General features: G+C 38.0%; 1 long non-coding RNA gene across 1 annotated transcript in view; it reads left to right on the top strand.

Annotated features, from left to right (window-relative positions):
• The window catches only part of LOC140613544 (uncharacterized), a 29,696-nt gene extending 4,050 nt beyond the window's left edge, over nucleotides 1–25,646 (top strand). The window contains exons 2-4 of the long non-coding RNA XR_012014533.1: nucleotides 15,657–15,699; nucleotides 21,934–22,057; nucleotides 25,414–25,646. This is a non-coding gene — a long non-coding RNA (uncharacterized lncRNA). The remainder of the gene's footprint in view (nucleotides 1–15,656; nucleotides 15,700–21,933; nucleotides 22,058–25,413) is intronic.
• Nucleotides 25,647–26,429: the final 783 nt, after the last annotated feature.

Below are 26,429 nucleotides of genomic sequence, written 5' to 3'. Positions count from 1 at the left end.
CACTGTGAAGCAGTGTCTCATTGTGGTTTTGACTTGCAATTCTTTAATCACCAATGATGTTAAACATCATTTCATGTGTTTGTTGGCCATTTGGGTATCTTCTTTAGAAATATGTCTATTAAAAAAAAAGAAATATGTCTATTTAAGTTGTCTTTTTTAAAATTGAATTGTCTTTTTGTTGTTAAGCTGTAAAAGTATAAAACTTCTTTAATTTAAAGTTAGTATCTTTGTTAGTTATATGATTTTCAATTAGTTTTTTGCCATTCTGCAGGTTTTCTTTTCATTTTCTTGATAATTCCCAACCGGTTTTAATTTTTATGAAGTCCAATTTATCTGTATTTTTCTTTTGGTAACAAATTTAAGAATCCATTGACAAATCTGAGATCAAGAAGATTCACTCCTATATTTTCTTTTTAAGTGTTATAGTTGTAGCCCTTCTGTTTAGATCACTGATCAATTTTAATTAATTTTAAATATGAAATGGGGTTAAGAGCTCAATTTCATCCTTTTGTATTCTATCTCCCACTAAGTAGTCTTGGCACCTTCATGAAAAACCAATTGGCCATATATATTTGAGTTTGTTTCTGAACTCTCAATTCTATTCCATTGGTCAATATTTCTATCCTTATGCCATTATACACTGTTTTTATTATTGTAGCTTTGTAGTAAGTTTTAAAATCAGAAAATGTGTCTTCTAACTTTATCTTTTTCAATATTGTTTTGGCTATTTAATACCCCTTGTGATTCCATATGAATGAGCTACTTATTTGTACAAAAGAGATAATTGGTAGACATTGCCTGATATTCAAATAGAACCTTGAGGATAGGACCCATGTTGCTTTTCATTTGCATATTTTCATATTTTGAATTTCAAGGTTGTTGGTAATTCAGGCTGTGTCTATTCTAAAAATGTTTTCAGCAAAATCCAATTTAAGGGCACATTCTAAATAGTCTTCCTATTTTATTTTTAACTTATGGCTTTTTTATTATATTGTTGGGATTAAGATAGGACCCATATTTATTGTAAAAGTTTTTAAAAAAATAAAATAAAAGTTTAAAGACTTTGAGACAAATAGGTGGCTCAGTGGTTGAGCATCAGCCCTTGATTCAAGTCGTGATCCTGGGGTCCTGAGATTGAGTTCTGCCTCAGGGTCCTTGCAAGAACCATGCTTCTCCCTCTGCCTATGTCTCTGCCTTTTTGTATGTGTGTCTCTCATGAATAAATAAATAAAATCTTTTTTAAAAAGTTTAAAGACTTTCAAATAAACATTGGGCTAAAGTATATCTGATGAAGAATAGATGACATGTCAATGTTTTGGCCAGAAATTAGCACTGTCCTGGCTATTTATTATTATTATTATTATTAAAAAATACTTTTGGTTAAAAAATGCTAACCATTGTTTGAGCTTTCAGTGAGTCATAACATTTTTGCTGATAGAAGGTCTTTCATGTTGAGGACTGCTGACTGATCAGGACGGTGTTTCCTGAAGGTCAGAGTGGCTGTGGCAATTTTTTAAAATAAGACAATGATGAAGTTTGTCCCATCAATTCTGAATGCCACATCAAATGTGCAGGAATACTCCTTGGCCTATACCCTTTCAGGGAATTTCTTTGATTGGGTATGAAATTTCTTCCACAAATACCTAGATTGCTGGATCTATGAGGCAGTAAAGAACAAGAGTAAATTAAAAATATTCTTCCCATCCCCTTACCTTAGATTCACACCTTTAAAATGGTATGGAAAACCCATCTAACTACCAAATATGGGATAAAAACAGGTGATTTCATGTAAAGGTGAGATGGAAGAGAAAGTAGTCATAAATAAAGAAAAGGATTGGGATGGCTGGGTTGCTCAGTGGTTGAGAGTCTATCTTCAGCTCAGGACATGATCCTGGAGTTCTAGGATCGAGTCCCACACCGGGCTCCCCACCGGGAGCCTGCTTCTCCCTCTGCCTATGTCTCTGCCTCTCTCTCTGTATCTCTCCTGAATAAATTAATAAAATCTTTTTAAAAATGAAAGGATTGCAGTTTAGAATACTGTATCACTTTAAGAAATCAAACCAGATTCTTAAAGTTTATTTGAAAAAATAAGAACTTTTTGGAAAATGTTGCCACAATGAAGAAGAATAAACTATCATGTAAAAGAAACAATACAAAGAGAAAGAAGTTATACAACTATCTTCGTTTCTATCCAGACGTTCCCTGGATAGAAACGTCTCTCAGTTGTTCCTGAAGTTTGTGGCTACAGTGATCCTTGCAGAAAGAGAGGAAACACCTGGAAGCCTATATGTGGCCTCTCTTGCCTTCACTAAATATACCTTTTTCCTAATATAAGTATTAGTCAAATGAAAGTATGAATAAACAAAATGAAATTCAGGAAGATAATATGTCTAACATAAATTGCACTAAAATCCCTGCACAGAGATTTAACACTTGTTGTGACTCTATAATTATAAAACCAAATAAATATTACTTGAGGAAAAAAAGGCATCAGAAGGCAAAGATATGGTAAACTCAGAACATACAAGCCAAAGAACTCTCCTAAAGGAAGAATTAAAGGTAAAACAAACAACCAAAAAGCAAACAAACAAAAAATACAAGACAACAACAACACATTCCTGAAAAGTTACAAAAAGAGATACCACATCTCACCACTTGAAGAGAAAAGTCACAGTGGAAAGGGACAAAGTGATAAATTTCAGATATCCAATTAATAAAGCTGAGGGTGATATTAAGCACATTAATAGAAGCAAAATGGTTGTGCAATGGGGGAAAGTTAGAAAGGACAAAAACGGTCAATTGGGGACTTATTTTCCATATTATTATTAAGGTAAAATTAGGAAAAAAAGGTTATTTTGCAATGAAGTTGTGACTATCTGGCCCCATTCATGGCTCTTTTGTCTTCTTTAATCTGTAATACTTCCTGGGTCTTTCCTTGTCTTTATCATGTGGACACGTGGACAATTCCATTCAAGTGTATCTGATGTTGCCTCATGACTAGGTCCAGGCTGTGCACTTCTAGAAGGAGGACCACATGCTCAGGAAGTACATCTCTCCCATTTCTGGTCACATTAGTTTTGACCTCTGTGGTTAAGGTGATAGCTGTTAGATCTCCCACTGTGAAGTAAGTAAGTTATCATTAACATGTACTGAGGGGTTAATATTTTGAAGCTATGTAGCTATGTTGTTCCTCATCCAACTTTTACCACCAGTTTTAGTATTTGTTAAGGTCCTGCCCTGAGTCAATTATGGCCCATGAAGGATGAAGAAGAATGAAGATTCAGTTACAAACCTTGGTTCTGAAAAAATAAAATGAAATAAAAGTTAAAAAAAAAAAACAAAAAAAAAACCTTGGCTCTGAATACCCAAGACCCTGCTCCAGGAGGACCAGCTTGAAGAAGGGTGATGAAGGAAAGAGAAAGGAAAAAGGATAAAGCTAATATTAGTGCATATTGATTTTATAATAAAAATATAAATGTTTCTCAAATCATTTGTGATTATCTTGGGTATGTTCCTTCCAGAACCTACCATGCTCTACGTATTGTAGATTATTGTATTAGGCAGAAATTATGCATCGGAGAAGAGGACAGATTGTCGTCTGGCAGTGGAAGTAAGACAACTCACTTAAGTAAACGTAAACAGTGATTAAATGTGCCGTGGGAGAGGGAAGTTGTAAGGACTCTTATCTAATGATCACTGTTTTCCCCACAGTAGAAGTGACATTTATTTGCAGAACATGAGCTGGAGGAAGTTGGAATTTAAGCCTGCAAGGATAGTCTCTGCAGGCTGGACAGGTGCTGAGGGCCCAGTGGCTTGGTAAACTGGCTCTGAGAGGGAGATTTGTCTGCACCAATGCAAGGACAGGATGGGCAGGGGGAGGCGTGGAGCTATGACATCACAACGGGCTCAGCCATCCCAGCGGAGCTCTGGGGCCAGATGCTCGCCCCTTTAGAGTCTCTCGACTGGATGAGGGGCCCAGGCCTTTATCCATCTACCACTGGTCCATCATTGGAGAACAGCTGCCTCTGGGAAGGGAGTGTGACCCTTGGTCATGACAATTTTCTTCACAGAAGGATAATCACCTGGAGGGGCAGTGCAGCTCTAAGCTCCCAGATGTCCTCACAGCTGGTCACTGTAGTAAAGGGTGCTTAGTCCTGGAAGGGAGGAGGGGTGGGAGGGATGGGAGTAAAGCACAGCTACCGTTACACAAGAACCCAACACTCCTTAAGTGCAGCGGGATACACCAACAGAAGGGAAGGGCCTGCAGCAGGAGCACGGTGTACACAGATCACCGGAAACAAGGCCTGTTTGTCATACCTTTGCAACTTCCACTGAGTTCTATGCTTCCCTTATGGTAATCTATGACAAAAGTAAACTTGGCTTTAAACACTTGTTTACAAAGTGCTGGCACCTGAATTTCTTGGTTGTTGTAAATTAATTTATCTGTGGAGAGGAGGGAAATATCTGAACGTTAAAATCACAGCTGAGGATGCTTTATAATACTCAGAGGAACATGCACGAGGAAAAACTGGTGCCAGAAGAATGGAATAATTACAATCTCCCTGTCGATTGGCTTTGGGAGTGAAATATCTTCTTCCTGTGTGATAAATAAATAAAATCTCAATATTTAAGACCTCGTCAGAAACATCCAACTCTGAGCTACAGGAATTTCCATGCTGCCTGCAGGGTGATCGGTTGCCATTGAGGACCAGTGACTCTTAAATGATGAGATGAATTAAATAAGTGCTTACAGACTCTTCAATTCCTGATTAGACAATGAGACAAAGATTAAGATGATATTTTTAAAAAGGCATTTTACGGTTTCTATTTAGAAATCTTTGGGTGTTGAATCTGTGTTGACATTAAATACTACATCAATGTTTAAACTCATGACCATTCTTTCTCATTGCATTATATTTTGGAAAGAACATATTCTCATGTATTTTAATACATCTATACAGACAAAATAAACTGTAGTTTCAGTGTGTTTGGTGAACATTACCCACCGTCTAATTTTGGAGTTCTCAAAAAAATTTTTTAGTTGCAACGTTTTATTAATATTTTTTAAATTGGCATAAAAATTCTATCTGTTGAGGCATAAGAGATTGGTTGATATATAAATATTTGCCTCCACAAGGAAGTGAAATTATTTTTTTTCCTTTTCAATTAGTTCTTTTTTTTTTTTTTGTATATATTTTATTGGAGTTCTATTTGCCAACATATAGTATAACACCCAGTGCTCATCCCATCAAGTGCCCACATTGATGGTCTTTCTGACCTCTCCGACCATTAAAAATTACCAAAGATTCCAAAGAGCTTTTTTAGGTCATGTGAGTTTTACTTATCATTACTTACTACCTATCAATCATTATTGGAAACAGAAACAGAAATTTTCTAAATATACCACTGAAAAATAGCAGCTATAAAATTATGTATCACCATAAAAACATATTTTTGAAGAAAAACAAACATTTTAAAAACAAAAGTGTACATACTGAGTACAATGGCATCGCTTTACATTTTTGCATTAAAAAAAAATAAACCTGGCTAAAGAGAAGTCAGCCATTTGAACTTCTACAGTCAATGATTTGCCAAATGGTGTTTTGGTTGAAGATATGAGGAAAATTTAGCCTCATACAGAAATAGGTTAAAAAGAGAGAATTTTTTAATTATCTTTTTTCTTATTTTCTTATTTTGAGATAATTATAGACTTACATGCACATACTGGAAGCAATGGGAGAGATCTTGTGTGTGCCCTTCACTTAGGTTCACCTGGGGGCAACATCTTCCAGAACCAGAGTCCAACATCGCAGCCAGGATATTGGCTAGAATGCTGTCAGCATCTAGGTATCCAGTTGCCTCTCGTGTTGCCCTCTTCCAGCTGCACCACATCCCTCCTCCACACACACGGCAACCATTAGTCTCTTCTCCCTCTTGATGGCACATCATTTGCAGACTATTATATAATTGGAATGTCACCTCTTAGGATTGATATTTTCACTCAGAATAATTTTCTGGAGTTTCATCCAGGTTGTTGTGTGCATCAGTAGTTTGTTCCTTTTTATTGGTGAGTATTCTTTATAACGTGAATCACCATAATTTGCTTTGAAGGACATCTAGATTGTTTCCAATTGTTTTGTTTTTTTGTGTTAGTTTTGGTTTTTTGCTATTATAAACAAAATTTCTAGAAACATTAGTGCCCAGGTTTGTATGTCAACACAAATTTTCATTTCTCTGAGATTGGATCATATGGTACATGCATGTTTAGGTTTTTAGGAACTGTTTTCCAGAGTGGTTGCACCATTTTACCTTCCCAATGTAATATACAAGCAAAGGGTTTCTGTTAATGCTCATCAGCATTACCATTGTCACTATATTTTCCTGAGAAATATGTGGAAATACCTCATTGTGGGTTTAATTTACATTTACCAAGTGGCTAATGATGTCAAACATCCTTTCTTGTGCCTATCTGCCATCTCTACATCATTATCATTGACATGTCTGTTCATGTATTTTGCCTGTTTTCTAATTGGAATTTTTTTTTTACCACTGGGTTTAGAGAGAATATAAAATATTCTAAAGACTAACCCTCTGTTGGACATATAATTTGCAAATATTCTGCCCCCTTTGGTATTTGATTTTTGGTTTTTAGGTTTTTTTTCCCTCTAAACAGGGTTTTGATGGAGCAAAAGTTGTTAATTTTAATGAAATTCAACTTTCCAATTTTTCTTTTATGGATCATGTTTTGGTGTTAGGTGTAAGAATTGTACAGTATAGACATTTTTTTGTTTGAAAACTTTGTCTTATTTTTCCCCCTTTAAGTGTTGTATTTTTCTATTTTACACCTAAATCTATAATCCATTTTGAATTATTTTTTGTATAACAAGTTTATACACTAATACTTTTTGTATAATTTTATTTAGTATTGATTTAGGTTGAGATTTTTTTTTATCTTATTTTGTTTTGTTTTTTGCCAATGGATGTCCAGATACACAAGCACCATTTGTTGAGAAAGAAACTTGTGTCTGATGAATTGCTTTTGGACTTTTGTCAAACTAATTTTGTTATATTTTTGGGGGGTTATTCCTGGGTTCTCTATTCTGTATCTATATCTTTCTCTCTGTCAACATCACACATCACCTTGATTACTGTAACTATATAATACACTTTCAACGTGGGTAGACTGATTATTCCCACTTTACTTTTCTCAAAGTTGTTTTAGTTACTCTACTTCCTTTGTTTTTCCATATAAATTTCATAATAACCTTGTTTCCTCTTACAAACATTATTTCTGATGTTTGAGTAGAAATTTTGTTAAACCTGTACATCAACTTTTGGCAAATTGACATCCTTACTATATTACCCTTCCAATAAATGATTATAGAATGTCTATCCATTTATTTAAATCTTTTTTTAAACACAATCTTTCATCAATATTTTGTCATTTCTAACATACAACTTGAGTACAAGTTTTGTTAGATTTTACACCTATTACAGGTTTACACCATTGTAAAGAGCATTATGTTTTTGACCTCAAAACCCATGTGTTCACTGCTACTCTATAGAAGTATTGTTGGAAAAAAAAAAAAAAGAAGTATTGTTGATCTTGTATCCTGTGATCTTGCTGAACTCAATTATTAGTTCTGGGAGTAATTTTATAGATCCCTTGTATTTCCTATGTAGACAATCGTGTCATCAGCAAAGAAGGGCGGTTTTCTTTCTTCCTTTCCAAACAATATGACTTTTTTCTTGCCTTATTGTCCTAGCTAGAATTCCACTCTTGACATCTGTAAGCCCCTCTGGTACTAGCATGTTAGGGAGAATGAGTGAAGCCATCTGGAAGGGATGAAAGTCTCTTCTCCCCGCTGCCAGAGGCTTTGTTGTCTCTGTGAGGATGGAGACACAGTTTTGTCTGGGTTTTTGGCTAGAATAGAGCTATTAGTGTCTAAAAGTTTTCCCTTTCACTCTCCTTGGCTAGAGAGCAGGCTTCTGGGAGGCTTTATTGTCTGTGTCAGTTTCCACCGAACCCACCACCTAGAGACAAACAGGATAGCTAGGAACTCACTCTCATGCATTCCTTTTCTGAGGTCTCTGGTCAGTTGCAACCTTTCAGAATATTCTTAAATTTTATTTTACATAGAGCCCATGATTTTTATGGATACGTAGAAGAAAAGAATAAGGAAAATATATATCTATTCCATCTTCCTAGAAGTGGAAGGCTGAGTCAAAGACATCTTGAAGATGCTTTCCTAAGAATATATATTTTTAATTTTTCTCATTACTTTTTCTCAAAAATGAGACCAATTAAAATAATCTATTTGGAAAATACCTTAGTGATATTAGCTTATGTAAATCTGTGACAATGTAGAATGCTATTTGTTATCAGTATCTATTATAATATGTTTTTAGACCAAAACATTTCAGCAAGTGCTTATCTAAAAAGTAGACATTTATAGAATGCAGTTCTCAGATAAATATTCTTCTTTAAACCATAAGAAAATGATTGATAGTTTGAATTTATCCAACAGATTCACATAAAACATTTATAGGTAAAATGCAGTTGGGTTTTAAAGCATAATAATCAAAATAGGATTTGGTCATTTGACAGTTTACATAAATCAATAATGGTTTTGAGGTTAGTTTTTTAGTCAATGCAACAAGATATATCTTGATTCTAACTCAGCAATACCATTGATACCTTATGATACAAACCTGGTGTTATCAGGAACTCATACTACTTTATGTTTTTTTATATTAAATTTCAGTTAGTTAAAATACAGTATAACATTAGTTTCAGGCATACAAAACAGTTGAGTCAACATTTCCATACAAACCCAGTGGTCTAAAAAAAAAAAAAAAAAAAATACCCAGTGGTCTATCATAATCTCCATCACCTGTTTCACTTATCACTGTCTGAACCCATACCACTTTAAAAATCATTGCTAATATTACAACTTGTTCAACACATATACGTATTTTTTAATAAAATTATGATTTGGACAGTCTGGGTGTTTCAGCGGTTTAGCACCACCTTCAGTCCAGGGACTGATCCTGGAGACCCGGGACGGAGTCCCACTTTGGGCTCCCTGCATGGAGGCTGCTTCTCCCTCTGCCTGTGCCTCTGCCTCTTTCTGTGTGTCTCTCATGAATAAATAAATAAAATATTTTTTAAATAAATAAAATAAAATAAAATAAAATAAAATAAAGTAAAATAAAATAAAATAAAATAAAATAATAAAATAAAATAATAAAATAAAATAAAATAATGATTTGAGTGTGCCTGAAAATATGTGGAAATACCTCTTAGTGCAAAATAGAATGTTAATGTCAGTAAAAAGAGAGCAATATTAAACAAAATTCTCTGGGGAATATTTTTTTTTTAGACTTATTTATTTATTTGAGAGGGGTGGAAGGACAGAGGGAGTGAGAGAGAGAATCTCAAACAGACTCCCTGGTAAGTGAGAAGCCCAATGTGAGGCTGGATTCCAGGACCCTGAGATCCTGGTCTGAGCCAAAACCAAGAGTCAGAAGATCAACTGACTGTGCCACCCAGGTGCCTCTCTGAATAAAAAATATAGAGATATTTTATCTCTGATTGCAATTTGAATTAATTTTGAGATATAATCCTTCTGACATGTCTAGCTTTACCCTGAAGTAATCAAATATTATTATTATTATTCCAAACCTTTGAATTCCACCTCTCATTTTTCAGTTCTTTCCACATTTCAAATGGCAAAGCAAATTTCTTTCCAGGACTCTTTCCTTGCCTAGGTTTGCCCAAGAGGAAAGAGGAAGGCTGTAATGATGAATAGAAGCCACTATTCCTACACTGTAATTATAAAAGTCTCTGTGTTATGTTCACATAAAGAGGAGAACTTTTCAAATGTGTCCCAAGGGAACATTAAAAATGGAGTGTAGGACAAGGCAAGAGCTCCAAAGAAAAAGAGAGAAAGGGAGAGAGAAAGCAGAGGTGAGGTGACACGAGCAGAGAGCAGAGAAGAAGCAGAAGAGTGGGCACTCACATTCACAGGCCCAGGGTGGCCATTTACACCCCACAAGAACAGGTGTGCAGCAAACTTTTCTCTTCAGGTAACTTACTCCCTGGAATCTTATTAGAACACATTGTTACCCTAGTTATAATCATCTCCCATACTCCCCTGGAGAACCAACTTCTGGCCAGGCACCTCAAAGGACTCCATGCTCCTGCTCAGATCTCCATGCTCTGCCAAGAGACAGGGCCTCTAACTCTGAGGGGCCATGGAAAAAATTGAGTACAAGTCAGATGGTTCATGTCTTCATTGGGAAAAACATTACACTGTTATTTTCCCTAATGTCTGAAAAGGCTGATTAGGGAAACTGAATTTTCCCTAAGGAGTCCCATGCCATTCCCTGCTCCCCATACCCGAATTCCACAGTCAGTGGAGACCACCTCATCCAGTAGGAGGAGGAGCACACAATCAAAACTACTATAGAAAAATGAGGCTATAGGTCAGGATTTTCCTGTTTGGCGGATTTTTTTTTTTTTCCCTAACTGCTCAGTTTTCCTAATGAAAGTAGGTTTTAAGAACAATAATAACAAGGTCTGTCTATGTTTCTCACATTCTGAAACACAATAACAACATTGTAGGAATTAAGCAGAACGTAGGAAAATACAGTGCTACTACCCTTTGTTCTATTCATAGCTCAGCAGCCTAATTTCTAATCCACTCAAAGAAGAGGCAGCCATTCAACAATTTAGGAGTATTTCCCCTTCCAACAACTGGTTCACCAGAAAGGGAAACTGGTGGTAATTTATTCCATCCCAACATGTGTAGTCTATACATTAAGAGGTGGAGACTATATGCGTATTAGGTATAGAATTTCATATCCTGCATTTTTTAGAAAAACCAGAGTCCCTCTTATTTTTAGTATGTGGGTTTTATTTCTTATCAGTGAACTAGGTGACCGGGAGATTTTATCTTGAAGTTGAGCAGTGCTACATTCTATTACAGTGACAGAATTGGGACGAACTTGTGACAACCTGAAACAAAAGACAGAGGGTTGAACATCTACAGGTACATAGCCCCTGTTCTCTCTGAGTTCCATGGAAAGATGCTTGCTCACAGCACCTCTGAATGTACTTTGGGTCTATACTCCATCAGAAGGACACGTGGCCCCGGTTGCTTCCTCCTTTTGGAGGGGCAAGCCTGATGGTGGCCCACAGAGATATGAGACACTCTGGGCTCAGGGAGAAAATTGTAGATTTTAGGTGCCTCCTACTGGTGTAGGAAGCTCTAGGAAGGGGGGCCTGTCCTACTCATTTCTCTTTTCAGGTAACTCATCAAACTCCACTTCTCAAAGTCCATCCCCTGACCTCAGGGGCTCCTTAAATATAATCCCGTCTTCAGAACTACAAATGTATTGACCTTCTCTTATTTAAACTAGGAAGAAACTGGGTGATTGGCCTCATCCCACTTCTATTTTCTGGATGAACCAAGCAGGTTCTAACTGGATTTGCACCTGGGAATGCAATCACCAATGTGGGATGGTGAGCAGTCTAGACCCAGGCAGCTCCTACTAGGAATGATCACACAACTGGCTCCACCTGGTGGGAAGGTGGATGGCTAAAGGCAGGACAAAATGAATGAGCTCAGTCCGGCTGGAAAGGCACATCAGTCCTTTTTTCCTCCCCTCGGGAGTCTGTAGTCCATGCTGAGGTATCCTAGCCCCAATCCCCACCAATTCCACAATAATCCAAGTCAGTGCTCTACCATGTGGGGCCAGATAGGAGCAGAGGTCATGGCATGTGACTGGAGCACTTTCATCCATGCCAGAACTCTAGAGAATCCATGTGAGTTTGAAAAGAAGACACTTAACAGGAGTTAGAGGACATTATCCCTGTCCCAGGGACCCTTCCCCCATTCTCATCTACAACCCCATGGACACAAGAGCTCTATTAAGGCAAAGGGGCCAGAGGTCTAATGGGCCCAAAACCAAAACCATATAGTCCAAAATCTCTAGAAATGGGGCACAGGTCTGACCTGAGTGTTTCTTTTCAGTGACAGCACAGCAGATGTCATCTTTGGAATATGGGAACGATTCCTGTTTGCTGGAAGAAAAGAGGAACTGGCTAGTCCCTGATGGGACTCCTCAGTGATCTTTTGGTTGATCCCCCCTTTCCCACCCTTGTGCCTCTCATGGCCCTTTATTTAGCTTCTGGGCACGTGACCCCTAGTGAGCACAGTTGGTGATTCACATCTGTAACAGCTTGCCAGGGTTGTATTCCCTCAGAGAATCTGGTTATTGGCACCCCGCTTCCATTCCAGACTGACCTCTGGGTTAGCAGCAGTCAGAGTTTGAATACGAATTCCCCAGTTCAGGTCACTGGTCTCCCTACTTTTCCCACCAGGCTTTGTGTCTGGTCCACAGCGCTGGGCAGGCAGGTCAGGACGGCCAAGCTCTGGGCACTCTAGGAAAACTCTCAGGAGGAAACCGGAGGTCAACTACTCTATGGGAGCTTTTGCTTTTTGAGCAAAATTTGAGCTTTTGCTTTTTCTCTGCTTTTCCCAGATCCTTACCACACAGGAAGCTGCAATCTTATCACTCTGGGTTCCCCCTTTTACAATAAATCCAATGCTCTGGGATTTCTGTGAACCATTAACTCAGGAATGTGGAGGCTCCACAGTGGGTCCTCAGAGCCAGGTGGTCACCAATGACCCACCCATCCATTCTCAGCTATAGTGACCATGGACTGAGCCTCCATGGTATCCTTCCATAGCCCCCAGGGGTGCTGCTCCATAGTCCTCGGATACCCATCAGGACTGTGTTATCAAGCCTACATTCAGCACTACTCCATCCAGAAAATGACTCAGAAAAACACTAACACCATCATTTGATACAGCCTAGCATTCCCAGATAAAAGAACTGATGCAGGGATCCAGCTTCCTGTGGAAAGGAACCCATGAAAGGATACATACAGTCCATAATGGGGCTCTAGGCATTGTGTTGCTGTGCTGCAGCAGACAGACCTCAGACATGTAGGTCAAATGCTGTCCTCTACATAGGACACACATGGGAAGAAACATACATGGATGAAATAAACAGGTAGGTCTGAGGCATTGAGCACTCTGAGCTTAGATGTCACCACAATAGGAGTGTTACGTTAAGTTGGGTGCTCCCAGAAGCAGACTCTTTAGACAAAGATTTAAACCTAAGTAGTTTCTTTGGGAACTAAAGGACAGTGATCAAGTATAAATAACATGGCTATCCCTAAACCCTTGCACATCTGTACAAACATGACACAACTATCACCAAAAGATGGAGCATATATTTGTTCCCTTTGATTTGGGGCTGGTTCTGTTTTCTTGGATTCACCAGTATAAAATGGTAAAGGTGGCATACTGAGACTTCTAAGCCCACACTTTAAGAGGCAGCTTCCGTTTTCAACCCATGAGTATCCAGTGAAGACGCTTAGGTTAGATGACTCTATGATGAGAGATCATGAGCCCAGCTGTTCTGAGCCGTCCCAGCTGAGGCAACAGACTTGCGACTGAAGACAGTTGGGTAGCGTAGTACCAGCTGAGCTCTCAGCTGAAGACAGCTGTATTAGTGAGCCCAACTGGTACCGCTTATCACAGAAAAACTGCCCAGCTGAGCCCAGAAAATACAGAGATGTAAGAAATTGCCTGAAGCTATTACTTTTGGGGATTGTTTGTTACATAACAGGAGTTAACTAATACAGGAAGTGACGTCAGACAGTACAAATGGGAGAGTGGGGAATTGGAACTGGGAAGGGAAAGAAGCCAAAGACTGTGCATTGATGAACACATTCTTTGTATGCACCTGGGGCTCTGCTTTGTTGGGGACCTCAGGCAGCAGCATTAAGCATGCCTCTGTCGTATTCCGCCTGTTACGATAGAGAACTGGAGTTATTTGGTCATTGGTTGGATATCTTAACCTGGAGATTAATTCCCCAGTATATTGGCTGTCACAGCAAGAAAAACAAAACAAAACAAAACAAAACAAAAACCCAAGTGAAGAATCCTGGGTGGTGCAGTAGACTGGTATGAACAGGAGCCATGACCACTGCAGAAATGCTTCTCATCAGCTGCCCATTCCCTGGAGATCTGGAGGCCTGGCCCCATGGGATAGGTGAAGGATTAGTCTCAGCTTATCCATTTTATTGCTGGAGAAGCCAGAAAACATTCCCAGATCATTTATTCCACTTCCTCCAAGATGTTATGGAAGCCTGAAGCTGGGCTGAAAATAACAGCTCCATGAGAAATGAGACATTTTTCCTGTGAATGTGCATTCTTTCTACATCTAGATGGACGATAGGCAACAGATGATTCCTCACAACATTTCTTTGTACCGTGGGTCACTTAGTTCTAATTTCAACAGATAGTTAATAAGCTGGAAAATCCAAGCACAATACCATGAGCAGGACAGGAGACACTGAGATCTGCCTGGAAGAAGCAGGGACGTACCCAGATGAAGGGGACCCACCAAATAACCAGATGGCAGGAGCTTCTTGGCGGCGTTAGAAACAGAAGCTGGGTATCGTATATACGCCAAAACAAGTGAGGGATAAAACAACAGTTAAGGGAAAACAATGGTAAACTAAATGCAGAATTGAAGGAAAAATAAAAGCTAACATTCAAGTTAGAAGTAGTTGATAATATAGAGGATCGAATCAGCCTTATGACAAAAAAACATGTGAATCAAGGTTCACAATAAAAGGGCACTTGACGGGATGAGCACTGGGTGTTATACTATATGTTGGCAAATCAAACTGCAATAAAAAAAATATACACACAAAAAAAGGGATGCAGAGAAGATGACAGAGGGAATGGAACATATGAAACTTGTGGGATAGAGAAATGTCAATAAATAGGTGAAAAACAATAGTTAAGTTTAAAAGAAAGCCTCTCATATCTGAAACAGGTATCCCACTCCAACTTCTGGTCAAGTTGGATGCAGAGAAGCTTATTTTCTGAGTGAATGTGGAGAAAAAGGAGCAGTGTGCAGAGAGGCATCACGGAGGAATGATTGAAATTACATGTTTTCAGGACTTGAATTTAAGCTCCTTGAATTATCAGGTTGCAAAGCCTTGTTTTTGTATTTTTGTTTTGTTTTGTTTTGTTTTTTGCTTCTGTCCTTATTAACTCATTTGTAAAAGGGACACAATGGCACTGATTTCATAAAATCGAATGTGTTACCTCTTTTATTTTATTTTATTTTATTTTATTTTATTTATTTTATTTTATTTTATTTATTTTATTTTATTTTATTTTATTTTATTTATTTTATTTTATTTATTGGAGTTCAATTTGCCAACATATAGCATAACACCCAGTGTTACCTCTATTTAATACATATAACAGTGTCTGACACATAGTATTAAATAAATATTAGCTCTTATGATTTGAGGAATCAGTGTTCAGCTTCAGAGGGAAAAAGATTTAGCTGGTAGCTGCTAATTTAGCATTCCATTGCCATCAATGCTAAAATCGGTGAGCGTTCCAGCTGGACATGGGCTTAAACTATTTATACATTGGGTTCTGGTATTGTTATTAAGGGCTATCTTTACAATAATGACACTAATTATTCCTATCATTTTATATATTTTAATGAGCATTTCAGATAAAGTAAGTTAAAAAGTTATTGTCTTCTCCTAGGCTAATCCAGACTTTTCAAGTCAAGATCTAAGCAAAACAACAGGTAGGGATACTTGTCTTTATTGTGTTATTATCCTTTAAAGATACTATCATAGTCTCCTTTAAATATCTTTCCCAGAATTGCATTTATCCACACTTTTCTTCTCCTATCAATAAAGAGCCTTTTGCTCTATGATGCAATAGTTAATAAGTTAAGTCCTTTCCACGTGGTTTTCAAGTGAGAGAATCACCCTCAAGTACCAAGGAATGGCACAAAGGAAATAAACATTTTTTTAAGCTGGAACATTTTAGCTACTACGCAGATAAATGAGCAATGAGTAATCTTGTTGGTCTGTATAGCTGAATGCGCATATTATTATCAAATTCCACATTCAGATATCTTTTAAGACCAAATATCTTTTCCTGAATACATTGGCTTCTGTCCAGATCTTAACACAGCTTACTTAATACATTCTGTTTGCCAACACTTTTATCAATCGTACTAGTTAACATAAACCTTTATTATTACTCATAAAATTACTGAGACTTGATATTTATTTAGCCATCTTACCATGACCATGAATTCCACAAGGTGACTATCTGTTGCATAAAGAAATATTCATTTTACTATGCCCTGTATTTACTACCCTCTTAATTTCCCTTAGTGTCTCTATGACAAACTTTATACTCAGGCATTTGGAATGTCACACTCATTCATCGTGTTGCTCATAATTCATTTATAAACCAGAATAACATTCATGCTCTTGCCAGTCGCTGGAGTGCTGCCCTAGACCTTAACAGGTTTAAATGCCAAATTTTAAAACCACAATTAAAATATTTCATCACCTCATGAGGCTGAACTCTTCCTTTTTTATAAGTGCTTTAGATAATGTGGCTCTTTTTGCCATCTTCTGCACATTTTGTTTAAGCACACTAACAGATAAGATGATTCAAATAATCATTCATTTAGATGTGAAATTATGCTTAAAATAATCAAAGTAAACAGATTTACACTACATTTCAAAAAATTGTATCTATGCAATTTACCTAAGCTCTTCTCATCTCATCTTTATTACAAAAAATTATCCTGACTTAATGGAGAATTAAGAAGTTATACTCTAAAATGTGCACTGCTACAACTTCTTGGTAATTTTTTCTCATTATTTTCAAATATTCCTCCATCTTCTTATGTTTGTTCCTATGATTTTTACTATGAACTCAAAATATTTATAAATAAATAACAATGTGAATTAAACGCCCGTGTTTGTGAAAACACTGTTGTAAAAATTAATATCCATTTATATCTTCTTGTATGAGGACATACATTGTTCATACTGTTGTTCTTATTTTTTCTATCTCTTTATTAGTAGCTTTATTGAGATATAATTCACATACCCTACAATTCATCCATTTCAAGTCTTAAATTCAATTGATTTTAGTGCATTCACAGAATTGCACAACTGTCACCATAATTACCTTGAGAACATTTTCATCACTCCAGAAAGTCATAAGTAATCATTCCCATTCTCCCTCAAGCTCCCAGAGGAAGAATAGGACATGTGGTGATGGAAGCAGAGAGTAAGAAGATGCAGGGAAGGGGCCATGAGTCAAGGAACCCATGTAGCATATAGAGCTTGAAAAAAAACAAGGAAACTAATTCTCGCCTGGAGTCTCCAGAAAGGAATGCAGCTTTGCTGACCACTGGAATTTAGCTCATTGAGATATATATCAGACTTCTGACCTATAGGACTGAAAGATAATACGTTTACTTTTTTAAGCCACAAAAATCGATGGTAACTTATTACAAAAGCAATAGAATACTATACTAGTCTATAGAAGAAAATTAATTTTTGTATATTGATCTTGTATCTTGCAACCTTGCTTTACTTACTTATTTGTTCTAACAGATTCTTAGTGAATTCTGTAGAATTTTCTATAACAAGATCATATTATGTTCAAAGATTTTCTTAGTTATCCTATCTAAACCTCCAGCATAATCATGAATAGAAGTAGCAAAAGTGACATCCTTATCTCGTTCCTGAGCTTAGAAATAATCGTTCGGTCTTTCACCATTAAGTATAAAGTTAACCGTGGGCTTTTTGTAGATGTTCCTTACTAGGTTGAGAAAGTTCCCTTCTAATCCTAATTTATTACACACTTTTCTCATGAAAGAGTGCTGGATTTTTTCAAGTGTTTTTTTCTGTCTATTGAAGCAATCAAGTGTTTTTGCCCTGTGTTTTGAGGGTACCTGGGATTTCTTGTAAACAGGTATGGTAAGATATGCAGACTTGAGGGGATCCCTGGGTGGCGCAGCTGTTTAGCGCCTGCCTTTGACCCAGGGCGCGATCCTGGAGACCCGGGATCAAGTCCCACATCGGTCCCCCTGCATGGAGCCTGCTTCTCCCTCTGCCTGTGTCTCTGCCTCTCTCTCTCTCTCACTGTGTGACTATCATAATAAATAAATAAAAATCATTAAAAAATATTGAAAAAAAAAGATATGCAGACTTGGAAGTGACTGCTATGAAGGAATAAGTTTGCTCACAGTTCCCTAGAAACAGGAGGCCTAGAATGTATGCAGGGCCACACAAGGGGACACCAAGGTCAGTAATGAGGCAGGAAGAGTTCAGGAAAAATGTTGGTAAGAGACTTCATTGTCGTATATACAGGAAGGAATGGGCTAGGCAGGATAATCAGGTTTAAGATTGACTAATTTGAATAATTTCAGTGGGCTCTGGAACATAGGGAATATCTCTAGTTGTCTGGTACCTGCCCCTGAGGTGATTAGGGCAGGGAGATAGTACCCATGGGTTTGACAGCCAGATAAAAGAGGTGTGTGAGGGGGTGGCCTTTGGATTGATTGGCTTGCATATGAAAAGCACACTTACAGGCAAGTTGTTATTTCTAGGAATTAGCTAACCTTGGGGGTGGGGGGCAGTATCTACAGAAGCAGCAAAGCCCCAGATGGCAAAGCACAAAAAAGCAGAACAACAAAAAAGACATGCTTAATACACTGTGTATTCCAGTGAAATGGTGTTTTACATCAATTAACTTTTTAATGTTAAACCAACATTGTCCTCTTGGGATAAATTCCATTTGATCATGATGTATGATCCCTCTTATATGTTGCTGTATTTATTAGTTTTTTAAGGGATTTTTGTATCTAAGTTTCTAAAAGATACTGTTCTACAGCTTTTCTTTTTTTTCTCTTTTTTGGGGGTTTTAGCAGAGGAGAGTGGTTTGTTTGGTTGATTTTTGTTTGTTTTTTCCCTTGGGATGCCTTAGCCTGGTTTTGTTATCGGGGTAATGATAATCTCATCAAATGAGTTGGGAAGTGATCCCTAGTCTTTAATTTTTTTGCAGACATTGTGAAGAATTGATATTCATTCATCTTTAAATATTTGGTACAATTCACTTATGAATCCATCAAAGTCTAGGCTTTTCTTTGCGGGAAGTTAACAAATTAACAGTTCAATCTCTGTTTTATGGGCTTAATCAGATTTTCTGTCTTTCTTGAGTCAATTTCAGTTCTTTGGGTCCCTTTTCGGTATTTTCCCGTGCTGAAATATTTTCAGTCAAAGTTTAAATTATTACGTTATTACATGAAAGTTTTCAAATTTAAACACAATTGTATAAACATTTCTCAAATAAGTTGTATCTAATTTATATTTGGTGTTATGTCCTCTCTCAGTGAAACACAGTGGGAGACTATGCAGACGGGAGAATCAAGCTTAGAGTTCCTTCAAAACAAAACTGCAAATATTTATTAAGTTGTTTCAAATGAAACTGCCTTTTACAAGAGTGAAAACTTGACAAAGGTTGTCAATTTCATATGTTTGACCTTATTAGTTACCCTAAAAACATGTCTATCTTGATCTGTTAAAATCCTTTCCTTCCCGTTGGCTGTTGCTATTGTCTTACTTTACTCTGCTAAGGTATTTGAATACCCACACAAACACAAGTGTTACTTCAGACTCCTTAGTCTTCTAGTTTTTCTCCTTCTGTACCAAGTCAATCTTTAGTTACTATAGATTCTTACACTCTAACATGCCTCCATGTCTTTTGTCTGACTCCTCTGGACACTCACAACATGGTTTTGGTTGAAGTCCATGTTTTTTTCTCCTTTGGATTATTTCTCCTATTCATTCCCTCTTCCATCGCCTGAAATCCCTCCTCTTCTCCACAAATTGAGAGATTATTCTTCTCTTAATATAAAACATATACTTCCATCTGCTTCAAAAATCTTCACTAAGACTTCCAGGGAAGATGGCAGAGTAAGAGGACTCTAAAGTCACCTTATCCCATGCCTACAACTAGATACAGTCAAATCAGTAAAGGTAATCCAGAAAATGATCCAAAAAAAGGAAAAGCACACTTCACAACTCACTGTAGAGGAAAGGCCACATCGAAGAGGATAGGAAGTGCAGAGACATGGGTGGGGGTTGTGGGGGGACCTGTACCTTGAAGGTCTGGCTTCCAGGTAGAGGAGCTACAGCAAGGAGAGGGGCAAGAAACCCACTATCACCCTGAAGAGCCTGGATGAGAAGGACAAATCCCCACAGCATTTAGCTTTGAAAATCAGAGAGGCTAAATTTTGTGAGTTCTTAACAACCCGTGGAACTTAAAGCCTAGAACTCTAAAAATTAGAATGTTCAACTCTGAGAGATCCCAGAGGGTGAATAGAAGCTGAGTCCATGCCTTTAAGAGAGAACACAACAAACACGCCTCGGAGTTAACAGTGTAGAAAGAGCAATTTGACACATGCCTGGGGCATAAGAGAGGGAGTTAGTTATTAGTCTCAGAGTTTACTTAAGGACTTCTCCAGGAACAACAGAGCTGGCAGGCATCATTTCCGTCCCCCACCCCCAGTATAATCAAATAGCCACCTGTGGGAACAAACACAGCAGAGGCATTCACTACCTAACTTGGTTACACCACACCCCGGCCCCTTTAGCCAGGCCTGCCTCAGACCTAGCAAGGCAAGTCCCATCCCCTAGAAAACCAGCACAAACCCTACAAAAACTGGATCTCTTGAACTCCTGTAAAGGACACATGCACCTTGTTAAAATTGCACCCCCCCACACACACACACACACTCAATTTGTAGAGCCACTCATGATGCCCCAGCCTCTGCAGCAGGTATGCATCCCCTGCACCCTTGTACTTCAGTGCTTTGTGGAGTGGCCCAGCTGGGTCAGTTTCAGTAGCAGCTGCACATCCCCCGTGAAAGAGGACCAGCTCCACCTTGTTAAAAATGCATGTGCCACCCACTGCTTTCAAGATCAAGAGACATAGCTGACACAAAAACAGACACAGACAGGCAAAACAGGGAGACAGAGGAATATGCCCCAAATGAAAAACAGAACAAAATCATAGCAAAAGACAACAAATTCAGAAAGACTGAAGTCATATTATACATTTTTTCTTTTTTTTTTAAGATTTTATTTATTTATTCATGAGAGACACAGAGAAAGAGGCAGAGACACAGGCAGAGAGAAAAGCAGGCTCCACTCAGGGAGGCTGATGCAGGACTTGATCCCAGGACCCTGGAGTCAGGACCTGAGCCGATGCTCAACCACCAAGCCATGCAGGTGCCCCTGAAGATCCCTTAAAAAGTTAAAAATAGAACCATCTTATGATTCAGTAATCTCACTACTAGATATTTACCCCCCAAAAAATACTAAAACTAAATACTAATTCAAAGGTATACGTGCACCCCTATGTTTATTGCAGCATTATTTATAGTAACCAAATCATAGCAGCCCAACTCTCCATCAAGAGATGAATGGATAAAGAAATAGTATACAATAGAATATTACTTGGTCATAAAAATGAATGAATCTTGCCATTTGCAACAACATGGATAGGGCTAGAGAGTACAATGCTAAGTGAAATAAATCAGAGAAAGACATGTGGAATTTAAGAAACAAAACAAATGAACAAAAGATAAATAAAGAGAGACCAAAAAAAAAAAAAAAAACCCTGACTTAACAATGAAGAACAAACTGATGGTTACCAATGGGGAGGTGGGTGGAGGGACAGGTGAAACAGGTGATGGGCGTTGATGGGCAAGTACGCTTGTCTTGATGAGCACTGAGTACCATACAGAACTGTTGAAACACTGTATCGTACACCTGACACTAATGACACTAATGTAATGCTATATGTTAACTATACTTGGATTAAAACTTTAAACTTAAAAAAAAAGACAAAGCAGGGGTTTGGGTCCCACTGGCTTTTTTTTTTAATTTATTTATTTTTTTATTTTTTTTCCACTGGCTTTTCTTGATACCCTGGTGAGAGAGGACAGCTGAGCCAAAGTCAGAGGCCTCGTATCTGTAGAATGAAGACCCATGAACACAGAGAATCTTGTTTGATTTGTTTACCAATGAGCCCTCATGCCTAGAACTGTGTTTGGTAACATGGTAAGTGCTTAATAAATATTTGTTGAATGAAAATTGCACACATACACACATACATATAGATATACATTCACACATACATACATACACAGTGCATCCATATATACACGCATGCATATGTATACATATGGACACACAGACATACATGCACATATACATTCACATATCTACATATATACACACAGACATACGTGTATACACGCATACACATACATACACACAATCATCTTCACTGACTATAGAATGTAGTCCAAGTCTACTTGAAATTTTCCCTTCAATGCCTTTCCCTTGCCTGGGTCTGCTTTCTGTACCTTTTTGTTCTCTAAATTCCAGTGGTCACAAGTTACTTCTGGTGCCTGAGTCCTTTATGATTCCACTGCTCATTTTTACTTGACTGCACAGGATGTCTTCCATGCTCATATGTTAACTGTTAGCTCAAATATCTAAAATGCATGTATGTACACTCTCCTGCCATCCCTTCTACCCCTATAAAAGTTTATCAATCACCTACATATCTCCATTCCACCCTGTACAGGTTCTATCATAAAAACTACAACATGTTCTTTATAAAACATATGAGTGCGCACACAGTCCGCCTTCCTGTTTCAGATTCTAAGCTCCTTCAAGCCAAGAACATGCTCGATTGGTATAATTTTACTTACTGTTTATAATTTGATAAGAGTTACAAAAATCTGAGAAGACAGACTTACATATGCAATAATGAGTTGCTTTTGTCGTTTAACAAACAAAAAGCTTCAGCAAACAAATGTGTTTTCTTAACAATGGAAGTGTGCAGAGGGATTACACAGAAGCCCTGAAGGGAGGGGAGGGCTAATGGAACATATAAGTGATAATCAGTGAATAAAGTTATTAATCAAGGAAATAATTTTCACCAAAAGGAATAAAGTAGGCCAAGAACTTTTTTTTTATTTTATTAATTTATTCATGAGAGACACAGAGAGAGAGGCAGAGACAGAAGCAGGCTCCCCACAAGGAATCTGATGTGGGACTGGATCCTGGACCCTGGGATCATGACCTGAGCCGAAGGCAGACGCTCAACTGCTGAGTCACCCAGGCATCCCAAGTAGGCCAGGATTTGAATGGGATCTATGTTATTTTGAACCCAATATGTACCAGATACATTATATTTTGTTTGTTCACACTTAATACAAAAAAATTCTTATAGGGTGAGTAGATTTTTCTCAGGTTAGCTGTAAAGTGTGATAGTTAATGATAATTCAAGGACTGCTTTAAAGAAAAAAAAAAGCTTCTCAGTTTTATTTGTATTTTGTGCAGGCTTGGTCGTCATATGTTACCTTAAAGGAAAATGTCTTAAAATTGTAAATATCATTTTTCTGTAATATTAAATTATGAAGACTCCGAATATCATGAGAAAATTTTATTCATTAAAACAAGTGACTTCCCCAAAGTAAGTTATTAAATAGGAAAAATAACCAGGTGTGTCTCATTCCAAATTCTGTAGCACCTCCCCCTGCATTCTCCTGGGCTAGATTTAGGCATTTGTTATAGAGGGAAGGGGATCATGGATAGAGCAACTTCTGGCAAAGTTAATCATCAAGTTTGTAACATATTACATGTCGCTAGTATACTTTAGATTAATTCCCATATAATAGAAGGGTTTGCATTGGCAAACTATGGATACTGCTTCTCCTGGCGGATGGGTTAATGGGCCTGGAGAAATGCTTCACAACATAATTAGAGCAGAGAATCCATCCTGAGGGTATTTGCAAGCTACATTCTTTCCATTTGTTGGGTAGGGAACCAAAAGTCAAGTACTCTCCTTAGACTGTGAGGCTCTGTCCTCTGGGTTCCACCGGGCTACTGTTGTTCCCTGAGGAATTTAGGCAGGTCACACTGGAGTGGTGCAAATTTCACAAAAGCTTATGGGGTGCTGAGAATAACATTGTCAAGACCCGAATAATTGGGTCCCACCAACTAGGGGTTATATATGCTTGGCCCTTTCAAGTCCTCTTTCTTGGTTTGACTCTTTCATTACTAAAACAGTGAGAATAATTTGTACTTTACCTATTTCTCAAGACAGATGTGAAGATTAAATGGGAAATTATGCATAAGTGTCTTGGAAACTATAGCTATCTTTCCAATATTAGGTGTTATTATGTAGAGCAGTTGAATAAAAGATTAAATTTCAGTAAAGGCAAAGTCAGTCACACAGCATGAAGAACATGCAGCTGTAAAAGATTATACCAGAGAGAGTAGACATCAAATGTTTTCTCTAGATTAAATGTAGATTGTACTTTTAAGCCTCTTAAACATCATTTAATCCTTCTATGTTTTAAATAAACTATTTCATTTTCAAAATAATTGTTCTTTGAAGTGAATGTGAAAGATAAAAAAGAGAGAGAGAGAGAGAGAGAGAGAGATACCCAGTTTATATAAGATAATAGAAAGTACCTGTATCTAAATGCTGATTTAAAATGCTGAGGCTGGGCAGCCCGGGTGGCCCAGCAGTTTAGCATCGCCTGCAGCTCAGAACGTGATCTTGGAGACCTGGGATCAAGTCCCGTGTCGAGCTCCCTCTGTGGAGCCTGCTTCTCCCTCTCCCCCTGCCTCTGTCTCTGCCTCTCTTTGTGTGTTTCTCATGAATAAATAAATAACATCTTTAAAAATAAATAAATAAATAAATAAATAAATAAATAAATAAATAATAACTAGAAAGATGCTGAGGCTATTCCCAACCTACATGGATTTATTTTTAATTGTATTTATTTATTTGAGAGAGAGTGGAAGGAGGAGCAGAGAGAGAGGGAGTGAGAGAATCTCAAGTAGACTCCCCACTGAGCATGGAGCCTGACACGAGGCTTGATTTCATGACCCTGAGGCCACGACCTGAGCCTAAATCAAGAGGAAAATGCTTAACTGACTGAACCACCCAGGTGCCCCTATATGAGTAGTTTTTTTTTTAACAACATACTAATATTTTTCTAGAGTTTTAAACATGTCCATGTGCCTTTAAAATTCCATGTGAATTTTCATTTAATGGCTACAGAAAGTTCCTATAATGCACATTTGACTTCTCTTCTTTTATTTTTTGTTTAATACCTGTCCTCCCTTCCCTTAGCCAGCTCCAGTTTCAGAGAACTTTACTTTACCTGAGCCCATTGTTTTTCATCACTGTCCATTCTCTGCATATGGTTTCATGGTATCGTTCGGTGGAGAAATGTACTCCTATATGTACCTGATGGAGTTCAGGACACACCACCCGAAAGATGCTGTCTTGGCATATTAAATGTGCAGTTTCTCAAGGAGTTTGAGAAAACAGCAGACAAGAAGGTCACGTTGACCTTCCTCACCCCTTTGTTTTTCTTCCCTGAAAGCAGAAGATAAATCTCCTTGAAAGTTACCATCTCTGTACCGGGAGGAAGAAGATGTCCTCAGCACCAGAGACAGAATTTAGGGCCAAGAAGATTGTAAAAGCAAAAATTGTTACTTCTTCATCATTTTACCACCCCTAACTCAAGCTCTTACATCTTATCGATCCTTCACAAATTTATTGTTTCACTGTCTGAAAGGTATAAAATCAGCCTGCTCTTTTCAGTTCTTTGAGTCTCATATCATGGGGGGGGAGGGGGGCTTCCTCATGTACACATGTAATTAAATTTGTTTTTCTCCACTTAACTTGTCTTTTTACTACAGGAGGGTCTCTGCCAAGAATCTAAAAAATTAGAAGGAGAATTATTTTCCTTTTTTTATATATCCAACTCCTGCCTGGATTTCCTGTTGACGTAGATAAGAGATTGAGGTCAGAGAGACAAGCCCCTATCCTCCCCCCTTCAACACACACACCTGGCTCATTCTGTAAGGGCAGCACTGAGGGTCTCCCTCTTTCCCACCTCACACTGAATGCTTCAATCCCCATCATTCCCATTAAAATAAACAATGAAGTTTCCATGGCTGATTCACTTTCTAGGGTCTAGACTAAGACCAATCACTTATCTGTTCTCCCCCATGTACCCACATGCTCTAAAATCCCAGGATGCTTCAAAGGATAGATCCATTTCCCTCCCTCCCTGGACTTGGGCTTTCTTTGGATGTGGGAAGCTGGCCGCGACAGGGAAGACTGGGCTTGGGGCTTTGAGCATCCAAAGACAGGATGGGTATGTTTGTCTGATTTTGCGAATCTTCAAGCAAGAGGGCTGCAGGGCAGGGACACCTAAATCTGTCTATTTCTGGGAATGGGAGTTTGATTTATGGGATTTCAGCATCTCAGCTGATTGTGTTTCTGCTTCCTCTTTCACTAGCCCTTTGATTGGCAGAAATCCTTTCCTGATCCTGGGAATAAGTATACTGGTAATCTTTGCATTCTTTCTTGTTGTGACTTTGCAGCTTTTTTCCC

Source organism: Canis lupus, chromosome 21, assembly GCF_048164855.1.
Source record: "Canis lupus baileyi chromosome 21, mCanLup2.hap1, whole genome shotgun sequence".
Classification (NCBI taxonomy): domain Eukaryota; kingdom Metazoa; phylum Chordata; class Mammalia; order Carnivora; family Canidae; genus Canis; species Canis lupus.
The sequence above is the reverse complement of the archived record's forward strand: the minus strand, read 5'-3'. Positions and strand labels throughout refer to the sequence as shown.